The sequence below is a fragment of the Anopheles arabiensis genome, unplaced genomic scaffold, assembly GCF_016920715.1.
Source record: "Anopheles arabiensis isolate DONGOLA unplaced genomic scaffold, AaraD3 Autosomal_pericentromeric_contig0001, whole genome shotgun sequence".
Classification (NCBI taxonomy): Eukaryota; Metazoa; Arthropoda; class Insecta; order Diptera; family Culicidae; genus Anopheles; species Anopheles arabiensis.
This window is the reverse complement of record NW_024412149.1, coordinates 229484-240863: the sequence shown is the minus strand read 5'-3', so window position 1 is coordinate 240863 and position 11380 is coordinate 229484. Positions and strand designations below refer to the sequence as shown.

Below are 11380 nucleotides of genomic sequence, written 5' to 3'. Positions count from 1 at the left end.
ATGTTGAATTTTGTTGCCATCTATTATCGTTGTTACGGCCATGTTTCATCCAAATGAAGCCATCTTGCACTATTTGAATGGCCTTGAAATTTGATGTTGAGTTTTGTTGCCATCTATTATCGTTGTTACGGCCATGTTTCATCCAAATGAAGCCATCTTGCACTATTTGAATGGCCTTGAAATTTGATGTTGAGTTTTGTTGCCATCTATTATCGTTGTTACGGCCATGTTTCATCCAAATGAAGCCATCTTGCACTATTTGAATGGCCTTGAAATTTGATGTTGAATTTTGTTGCCATCTATTATCGTTGTTACGGCCATGTTTCATCCAAATGAAGCCATCTTGCACTATTTGAATGGCCTTGAAATTTGATGTTGAGTTTTGTTGCCATCTATTATCGTTGTTACGGCCATGTTTCATCCAAATGAAGCCATCTTGCACTATTTGAATGGCCTTGAAATTTGATGTTGAGTTTTGTTGCCATCTATTATCGTTGTTACGGCCATGTTTCATCCAAATGAAGCCATCTTGCACTATTTGAATGGCCTTGAAATTTGATGTTGAATTTTGTTGCCATCTATTATCGTTGTTACGGCCATGTTTCATCCAAATGAAGCCATCTTGCACTATTTGAATGGCCTTGAAATTTGATGTTGAATTTTGTTGCCATCTATTATCGTTGTTACGGCCATGTTTCATCCAAATGAAGCCATCTTGCACTATTTGAATGGCCTTGAAATTTGATGTTGAATTTTGTTGCCATCTATTATCGTTGTTACGGCCATGTTTCATCCAAATGAAGCCATCTTGCACTATTTGAATGGCCTTGAAATTTGATGTTGTTTTGTTGCCATCTATTATCGTTGTTACGGCCATGTTTCATCCAAATGAAGCCATCTTGCACTATTTGAATGGCCTTGAAATTTGATGTTGAATTTTGTTGCCATCTATTATCGTTGTTACGGCCATGTTTCATCCAAATGAAGCCATCTTGCACTATTTGAATGGCCTTGAAATTTGATGTTGAATTTTGTTGCCATCTATTATCGTTGTTACGGCCATGTTTCATCCAAATGAAGCCATCTTGCACTATTTGAATGGCCTTGAAATTTGATGTTGAGTTTTGTTGCCATCTATTATCGTTGTTACGGCCATGTTTCATCCAAATGAAGCCATCTTGCACTATTTGAATGGCCTTGAAATTTGATGTTGAGTTTTGTTGCCATCTATTATCGTTGTTACGGCCATGTTTCATCCAAATGAAGCCATCTTGCACTATTTGAATGGCCTTGAAATTTGATGTTGAGTTTTGTTGCCATCTATTATCGTTGTTACGGCCATGTTTCATCCAAATGAAGCCATCTTGCACTATTTGAATGGCCTTGAAATTTGATGTTGAATTTTGTTGCCATCTATTATCGTTGTTACGGCCATGTTTCATCCAAATGAAGCCATCTTGCACTATTTGAATGGCCTTGAAATTTGATGTTGAATTTTGTTGCCATCTATTATCGTTGTTACGGCCATGTTTCATCCAAATGAAGCCATCTTGCACTATTTGAATGGCCTTGAAATTTGATGTTGAATTTTGTTGCCATCTATTATCGTTGTTACGGCCATGTTTCATCCAAATGAAGCCATCTTGCACTATTTGAATGGCCTTGAAATTTGATGTTGAGTTTTGTTGCCATCTATTATCGTTGTTACGGCCATGTTTCATCCAAATGAAGCCATCTTGCACTATTTGAATGGCCTTGAAATTTGATGTTGAGTTTTGTTGCCATCTATTATCGTTGTTACGGCCATGTTTCATCCAAATGAAGCCATCTTGCACTATTTGAATGGCCTTGAAATTTGATGTTGAATTTTGTTGCCATCTATTATCGTTGTTACGGCCATGTTTCATCCAAATGAAGCCATCTTGCACTATTTGAATGGCCTTGAAATTTGATGTTGAGTTTTGTTGCCATCTATTATCGTTGTTACGGCCATGTTTCATCCAAATGAAGCCATCTTGCACTATTTGAATGGCCTTGAAATTTGATGTTGAGTTTTGTTGCCATCTATTATCGTTGTTACGGCCATGTTTCATCCAAATGAAGCCATCTTGCACTATTTGAATGGCCTTGAAATTTGATGTTGAATTTTGTTGCCATCTATTATCGTTGTTACGGCCATGTTTCACCCCAAATGAAGCCATCTTGCACTATTTGAATGGCCTTGAAATTTGATGTTGAATTTTGTTGCCATCTATTATCGTTGTTACGGCCATGTTTCATCCAAATGAAGCCATCTTGCACTATTTGAATGGCCTTGAAATTTGATGTTGAATTTTGTTGCCATCTATTATCGTTGTTACGGCCATGTTTCATCCAAATGAAGCCATCTTGCACTATTTGAATGGCCTTGAAATTTGATGTTGAGTTTTGTTGCCATCTATTATCGTTGTTACGGCCATGTTTCATCCAAATGAAGCCATCTTGCACTATTTGAATGGCCTTGAAATTTGATGTTGAATTTTGTTGCCATCTATTATCGTTGTTACGGCCATGTTTCATCCAAATGAAGCCATCTTGCACTATTTGAATGGCCTTGAAATTTGATGTTGATTTTGTTGCCATCTATTATCGTTGTTACGGCCATGTTTCATCCAAATGAAGCCATCTTGCACTATTTCAATGGCCTTGAAATTTGATGTTGAGTTTTTTTGCCATCTATTATCGTTGTTACGGCCATGTTTCATCCAAATGAAGCCATCTTGCACTATTTGAATGGCCTTGAAATTTGATGTTGAATTTTGTTGCCATCTATTATCGTTGTTACGGCCATGTTTCATCCAAATGAAGCCATCTTGCACTATTTGAATGGCCTTGAAATTTGATGTTGAATTTTGTTGCCATCTATTATCGTTGTTACGGCCATGTTTCATCCAAATGAAGCCATCTTGCACTATTTGAATGGCCTTGAAATTTGATGTTGAGTTTTGTTGCCATCTATTATCGTTGTTACGGCCATGTTTCATCCAAATGAAGCCATCTTGCACTATTTGAATGGCCTTGAAATTTGATGTTGAATTTTGTTGCCATCTATTATCGTTGTTACGGCCATGTTTCATCCAAATGAAGCCATCTTGCACTATTTGAATGGCCTTGAAATTTGATGTTGAATTTTGTTGCCATCTATTATCGTTGTTACGGCCATGTTTCATCCAAATGAAGCCATCTTGCACTATTTGAATGGCCTTGAAATTTGATGTTGAATTTTGTTGCCATCTATTATCGTTGTTACGGCCATGTTTCATCCAAATGAAGCCATCTTGCACTATTTGAATGGCCTTGAAATTTGATGTTGAGTTTTGTTGCCATCTATTATCGTTGTTACGGCCGTGTTTCATCCAAATGAAGCCATCTTGCACTATTTGAATGGCCTTGAAATTTGATGTTGAATTTTGTTGCCATCTATTATCGTTGTTACGGCCATGTTTCATCCAAATGAAGCCATCTTGCACTATTTGAATGGCCTTGAAATTCGATGTTGAATTTTGTTGCCATCTATTATCGTTGTTACGGCCGTGTTTCATCCAAATGAAGCCATCTTGCACTAATTCATTGGCCTTGAAATTTGATGTTGAATTTTGTTGCCATCTATTATCGTTGTTACGGCCGTGTTTCATCCAAATGAAGCCATCTTGCACTATTTGAATGGCCTTGAAATTTGATGTTGAGTTTTGTTGCCATCTATTATCGTTGTTACGGCCGTGTTTCATCCAAATGAAGCCATCTTGCACTATTTGAATGGCCTTGAAATTTGATGTTGAATTTTGTTGCCATCTATTATCGTTGTTACGGCCGTGTTTCATCCAAATGAAGCCATCTTGCACTATTTGAATGGCCTTGAAATTTGATGTTGAGTTTTGTTGCCATCTATTATCGTTGTTACGGCCGTGTTTCATCCAAATGAAGCCATCTTGCACTATTTGAATGGCCTTGAAATTTGAAGTTGAATTTTGTTGCCATCTATTATCGTTGTTACGGCCATGTTACATCCAAATGAAGCCATCTTGCACTATTTGAATGGCCTTGAAATTCGATGTTGATTTTGTTGCCATCTATTATCTATTATTGTTACGGCCGTGTTTCATCCAAATGAAGCCATCTTGCACTATTCATTGGCCTTGAAATTTGATGTTGAATTTTGTTGCCATCTATTATCGTTGTTACGGCCGTGTTTCATCCAAATGAAGCCATCTTGCACTATTTGAATGGCCTTGAAATTTGATGTTGAATTTTGTTGCCATCTATTATCGTTGTTACGGCCATGTTTCATCCAAATGAAGCCATCTTGCACTATTTGAATGGCCTTGAAATTTTATGTTTAGTTTTTTTGCCATCTATTATCGTTGTTACGGCCATGTTTCATCCAAATGAAGCCATCTTGCACTATTTGAATGGCCTTGAAATTTTATGTTTAGTTTTTTTTTGCCATCTATTATCGTTGTTACGGCCATGTTTCATCCAAATGAAGCCATATTGCACTATTTGAATGGACTTAAAATTTGATGTTGAGTTTTTTTGCCATCTATTATCGTTGTTACGGCCATGTTACATCCAAATAAAGGCATCTTGCACTAATTCATTGGCCTTGAAATTTGATGTTGAATTTTGTTGCCATCTATTATCGTTGTTACGGCCATGTTTCATCCAAATGAAGCCATCTTGCACTATTTGAATGGCCTTGAAATTTGAAGTTGAATTTTGTTGCCATCTATTATCGTTGTTACGGCCATGTTACATCCAAATAAAGGCATCTTGCACTAATTCATTGGCCTTGAAATTTGATGTTGAATTTTGTTGCCATCTATTATCGTTGTTACGGCCATGTTTCATCCAAATGAAGCCATCTTGCACTATTTGAATAACCTTGAAATTTGATGTTGAATTTTGTTGCCATCTATTATCGTTGTTACGGCCGTGTTTCATCCAAATGAAGCCATCTTGCTCTAATTCAATGGCCTTGAAATTTGATGTTGAGTTTTGTTGCCATCTATTATCGTTGTTACGGCCGTGTTTCATCCAAATGAAGCCATCTTGCACTATTTGAATGGCCTTGAAATTTGATGTTGAGTTTTGTTGCCATCTATTATCGTTGTTACGGCCGTGTTTCATCCAAATGAAGCCATCTTGCACTATTTGAATGGCCTTGAAATTTGATGTTGAGTTTTGTTGCCATCTATTATCGTTGTTACGGCCGTGTTTCATCCAAATGAAGCCATCTTGCACTATTTGAATGGCCTTGAAATTTGATGTTGAGTTTTGTTGCCATCTATTATCGTTGTTACGGCCGTGTTTCATCCAAATGAAGCCATCTTGCACTATTTGAATGGCCTTGAAATTTGATGTTGAGATTTGTTGCCATCTATTATCGTTGTTACGGCCGTGTTTCATCCAAATGAAGCCATCTTGCACTAATTCAATGGCCTTGAAATTTGATGTTGAGTTTTGTTGCCATCTATTATCGTTGTTACGGCCATGTTACATCCAAATAAAGGCATCTTGCACTAATTCATTGGCCTTGAAATTTGATGTTGAATTTTGTTGCCATCTATTATCGTTGTTACGGCCATGTTTCATCCAAATGAAGCCATCTTGCACTATTTGAATGGCCTTGAAATTTGATGTTGAATTTTGTTGCCATCTATTATCGTTGTTACGGCCGTGTTTCATCCAAATGAAGCCATCTTGCACTAATTCATTGGCCTTGAAATTTGATGTTGAATTTTGTTGCCATCTATTATCGTTGTTACGGCCATGTTTCATCCAAATGAAGCCATATTGCACTATTTGAATGGCCTTGAAATTTTATGTTTAGTTTTTTTGCCATCTATTATCGTTGTTACGGCCATGTTTCATCCAAATGAAGCCATCTTGCACTATTTGAATGGCCTTGAAATTTGATGTTGAGTTTTGTTGCCATCTATTATCGTTGTTACGGCCATGTTACATCCAAATAAAGCCATCTTGCACTATTTGAATGGCCTTGAAATTTGATGTTGAGTTTTGTTGCCATCTATTATCGTTGTTACGGCCATGTTACATCCAAATAAAGGCATCTTGCACTAATTCATTGGCCTTGAAATTTGATGTTGAATATTGTTGCCATCTTTTATCGTTGTTACGGCCATGTTTCATCCAAATGAAGCCATCTTGCACTATTTGAATGGCCTTGAAATTTGATGTTATGTTTTTTTGCCATCTATTATCGTTGTTACGGCCATGTTTTATCCAAATGAAGCCATCTTGCACTATTTGAATGGCCTTGAAATTTGATGTTGAATTTTGTTGCCATCTATTATCGTTATTACGGCCATGTTTCATCCCAATGAAGCCATATTGCACTATTTGAATGGCCTTGAAATTTGACGTTGGATTTTGTTGCCATCTATTATCGTTGTTACGGCCATGTTTCATCCAAATGAAGCCATCTTGCACTATTTGAATGGCCTTGAAATTTGATGTTAAGTTTTTTTGCCATCTATTATCGTTGTTACGGCCATGTTTTATCCAAATGAAGCCATCTTGCACTATTTGAATGGCCTTGAAATTTGATGTTGAATTTTGTTGCCATCTATTATCGTTGTTACGGCCATGTTTCATCCAAATGAAGCCATCTTGCACTATTTGAATGGCCTTGAAATTTGATGTTGAATTTTGTTGCCATCTATTATCGTTGTTACGGCCATGTTACATCCAAATGAAGCCATCTTGCACTAATTCAATGGCCTTGAAATTTGATGTTGAATTTTGTTGCCATCTATTATCGTTGTTACGGCCATGTTTCATCCAAATGAAGCCATCTTGCACTATTTGAATGGCCTTGAAATTTGATGTTGAATTTTGTTGCCATCTATTATCGTTGTTACGGCCATGTTTTATCCAAATGAAGTCATATTGCACTTATTGAATGGCCTTGAAGTTTTATGTTGAGTTTTGTTGCCATCTATTATCGTTGTTACGGCCATGTTTCATCCAAATGAGGCCATCTTGCACTATTTGAATGGCCTTGAAATTTGATGTTGAATTTTGTTACCATCTATTATCGTTGTTACGGCCATGTTTCATCCAAATGAAGCCATCTTGCACTATTTGAATGGCCTTGAAATTTGATGTTGAGTTTTGTTGCCATCTATTATCGTTGTTACGGCCATGTTTCATCCAAATGAAGCCATGTTGCGCTATTTCAATGGCCTTGAAATTTGATGTTGAATTTTGTTGCCATCTATTATCGTTGTTACGGCCATGTTTCATCCAAATGAAGCCATCTTGCACTATTTGAATGGCCTTGAAATTTGATGTTGAATTTTGTTGCCATCTATTATCGTTGTTACGGCCATGTTTCATCCAAATGAAGCCATCTTGCACTATTTGAATGGCCTTGAAATTTGATGTTGAATTTTGTTGCCATCTATTATCGTTATTACGGCCATGTTTCATCCCAATGAAGCCATATTGCACTATTTGAATGGCCTTGAAATTTGACGTTGGATTTTGTTGCCATCTATTATCGTTGTTACGGCCATGTTTCATCCAAATGAAGCCATTTTGCACTATTTGAATGGCCTTGAAATTTGATGTTAAGTTTTTTGCCATCTATTATCGTTGTTACGGCCATGTTTTATCCAAATGAAGCCATCTTGCACTATTTGAATGGCCTTGAAATTTGATGTTGAATTTTGTTGCCATCTATTATCGTTGTTACGGCCATGTTTCATCCAAATGAAGCCATCTTGCACTATTTGAATGGTCTTGAAATTTGATGTTGAATTTTGTTGCCATCTATTATCGTTGTTACGGCCATGTTACATCCAAATGAAGCCATCTTGCACTAATTCAATGGCCTTGAAATTTGATGTTGAATTTTGTTGCCATCTATTATCGTTGTTACGGCCATGTTTCATTTAAATGAAGCCATCTTGCACTATTTGAATGGCCTTGAAATTTGATGTTGAATTTTGTTGCCATCTATTATCGTTGTTACGGCCATGTTTCATCCAAATGAAGCCATCTTGCACTAGTTGAATGGCCTTGAAATTTGATGTTGAATTTTGTTGCCATCTATTATCGTTGTTACGGCCATGTTTCATCCAAATGAAGCCATATTGCACTATTTGAATGGCCTTGAAATTTGATGTTGAATTTTGTTGCCATCTATTATCGTTGTTACGGCCATGTTTCATCCAAATGAAGCCATCTTGCACTATTTGAATGGCCTTGAAATTTGATGTTGAATTTTGTTGCCATCTATTATCGTTCTTACGGCCATGTTTTATCCAAATGAAGTCATATTGCACTAATTGAATGGCCTTGAAGTTTTATGTTGAGTTTTGTTGCCATCTATTATCGTTGTTACGGCCATGTTTCATCCAAATGAAGCCATCTTGCACTATTTGAATGGCCTTGAAATTTGATGTTGAATTTTGTTACCATTGTAGCGACCTCGACTGTACCACAGATGCCACGAGATCGACTGCGGAGATCTCGGCCGGCTACCATAGCAAATTGAGGAGATAAGGAAGAGTGAGTAGCCGTGCGGATAAGAGCAACGACGAAGAGGCGAAAAGATGCGAGAGTGAGTGCGGATTAAGAGCAACGACGAAGAGGCGAACAGATGAGAGAGTGAGTGCGGGGTGCGAGGTGCGAGAGATCCAAAGCACAGATGCTTTCGATTATTCGTAGATTAGCTGTAGGACAAAACGTGTGCGGTAGATTGGATAGGGTACAAGGCTAGCTGCGTTAGGAAATAAAGTGTGTAATTGTTCTAGCTGTATAAGTGGTTTTCTTGATTCGTTTTGAGTGCGGTAAATTTAAGTGCTAATTATTTGTGGTTTAGATAGTGTGGTTCTAATTTACGGTTCATGTGGTGACAGCGGAAAGCAGTGCGTTATTTAGCCTGTGTGGTGCGTCTTTTCTGACTGGTGAACGGTGCTATTACCTAGCTATTAGTGTTAAACATAGCGTAACGTTTACTTTTAATTGTTTTATTTAGACTACACAAAAACGAATACATAGAAGTAGATAAGTACGTAACTTTTTCCTTCTCTTCATAGAAGTAGCAGTGATAAAGGAGCTAGCATCATCGTTGCAATGGCGGCAGTGAATGATCGAGAGAGTCACTAAAAGTAGGGTGTGGTGTATCGTCAGTGTGGTTGTTTGCCAAATGTTATCACAATTTTTATATTTATTTAATTGATTTTTTGTATTTATTCATTTTATTAATTGATAACAATTATTGTTGAATTTTACTAATTTATTGTCTACTTTTTAGGTCATTCGAATCGTCGTTTAATAGTTTACTTAAGTTTTGTATTGGTTAATTGTATGTAGTAGAGATAGAGGTAAAGTAAAATAGTGATATAGATTATTAGTGATAGATTATTAGAGATATAGATTATTAGAGATATAGATTATAAGTGATATAGATTTTCAGTGACATAGTATTAGTGACATATTAGTTGGGCAGGGTCATTGACTTTGGCATGACCGAACGAGTTTTGGCACTTAGGAGTAGAGCAATCCAGGTAGCAACTGGTAGCTTAAATAATATAAATTATATCGAATCCAACAAACTAAATTCAACAACGATAAGTGAGGCCAGTTGCAATCACAAAGAACGAATCCGCAGGTTGAAGCGGGAATTACTTAACCAAAGTTTTGAGCTGGACAGGTTATTAAACGGCACCAACGCCAATATGGCTTACGAGTTCCCCATTGAAAACGCCATGAAGTTTATCCCTGATTATAATGGTGCGCCGAAGGAATTAGATGGATTCCTCTATCAGATCGATTATTTTGCTAAACAGATTCCTGATGGACATTCGGAAGAGGAATTAATTCGCATAGTAATGTTAAAATTGAGGGGTAACGCTGCAGGATATTTTAAAAGAATAGTGGCTGATACATGGGATGAGATTAGGAATAACCTCGTGAATGTTTTTGGAGAGCGTTTTCATTTGGAAGCCATGTTCCATGAAGTAGAAACTCTACGACAGGGGTTTCATGAGCCATATAGTTCCTATAAAGAAAGGGTTTTGATGTTAAAGGAACATATTATGAGTAATGACTCAAAAAATTCGGAAGATTCAATGGCCTTGGAGAAGGTACATAACAACCGACTGAAGAAGTTTAACGAATAGTAAGAGTGAAACGAAAGAGCAGCGGTAAGAGCGGAGCGTGACTGATGCTTCGGAATGTATATGTTATGATAGGATAGGATAGGTATAGATTAATCTTCGGCTGCTACAACCCATTTTGAAATTAGGTAGGGTAGGTAGGGCAACGTAGGGATTAGTTCTAGGGTAGGTTACATATATATTATAACGTTTTAAAAAAAAAAAAAAAAAAAAAAAAAAAAAAAAAAAAAAAGAACGATTACACAATTACACACTACTCTAATAAACCTTTTCAATCTTACTTCACACGCTATCGCAGAAACACAACACGGCACGGACTGAAAGCGCGGAAACACATGACATACTGGTGAGCGGCTGCTAAAAAGAATTAGGCTCGAGGTGACAATGACGGATGAGGCCGGTAGAGAGGCTGCGCAATGGCGGATGAGGCCGGTAGAGCGACTGCGCAAAGAAAGAAGCGGCATGACCGGTACAACTCGGAAATCGGTGATTCGGTGATTCGGTGAATCTTGGAAGGCAAAAATCTCTATCTGCGGCTCGAAAACTTGGCGAAATTTATGTGAATGCGTAACGCGATGAGATTACGGCGCATACAGATACGTACATTTACACCACAATGAAATGTCAGGAATGGGGAAGAGACAGGAGCATTGCAAAGGGGCGCTGTTAACATGTTGGTGCACGATTCAGCTAGACGAAGGGTTGGCCTGTTTAGATGTGTTAAGAAGGTTAGGCGTTACCTTGAATCATGTACACGGAAAGACATGAATTGGCCATCGTATCGTCAAAGTAACGTAATGTCGCAGAAGTTGCGTGGAAGCGTTATTAGCTCATGCGTTGATAGCGATATCGTCAATAAGGCAGAGGTGAACCGATAGGGGCAACGAACGACTTGTTATTTGGGAAAAAAAAAAAAGGGAAAAGACATGTAGCGACCTCGACTGTACCACAGTAGATGCCACGAGATCGACTGCGGAGATCTCGGCCGGCTACCATAGCAAATTGAGGAGATAAGGAAGAGTGAGTAGCCGTGCGGATAAGAGCAACGACGAAGAGGCGAAAAGATGCGAGAGTGAGTGCGGATTAAGAGCAACGACGAAGAGGCGAACAGATGAGAGAGTGAGTGCGGGGTGCGAGGTGCGAGAGATCCAAAGCACAGATGCTTTCGATTATTCGTAGATTAGCTGTAGGAC

General features: G+C 37.8%; 1 long non-coding RNA gene across 1 annotated transcript; it reads left to right on the top strand.

Moving 5' to 3' along the window:
* The first annotated feature begins 8514 nt into the window (after positions 1–8514).
* On the top strand, positions 8515–11103 carry LOC120908253. The gene is made up of 3 exons (XR_005741101.1): positions 8515–9013; positions 9105–9392; positions 10486–11103. It is a non-coding gene; the product is annotated as an uncharacterized LOC120908253 (long non-coding RNA).
* Positions 11104–11380: the final 277 nt, after the last annotated feature.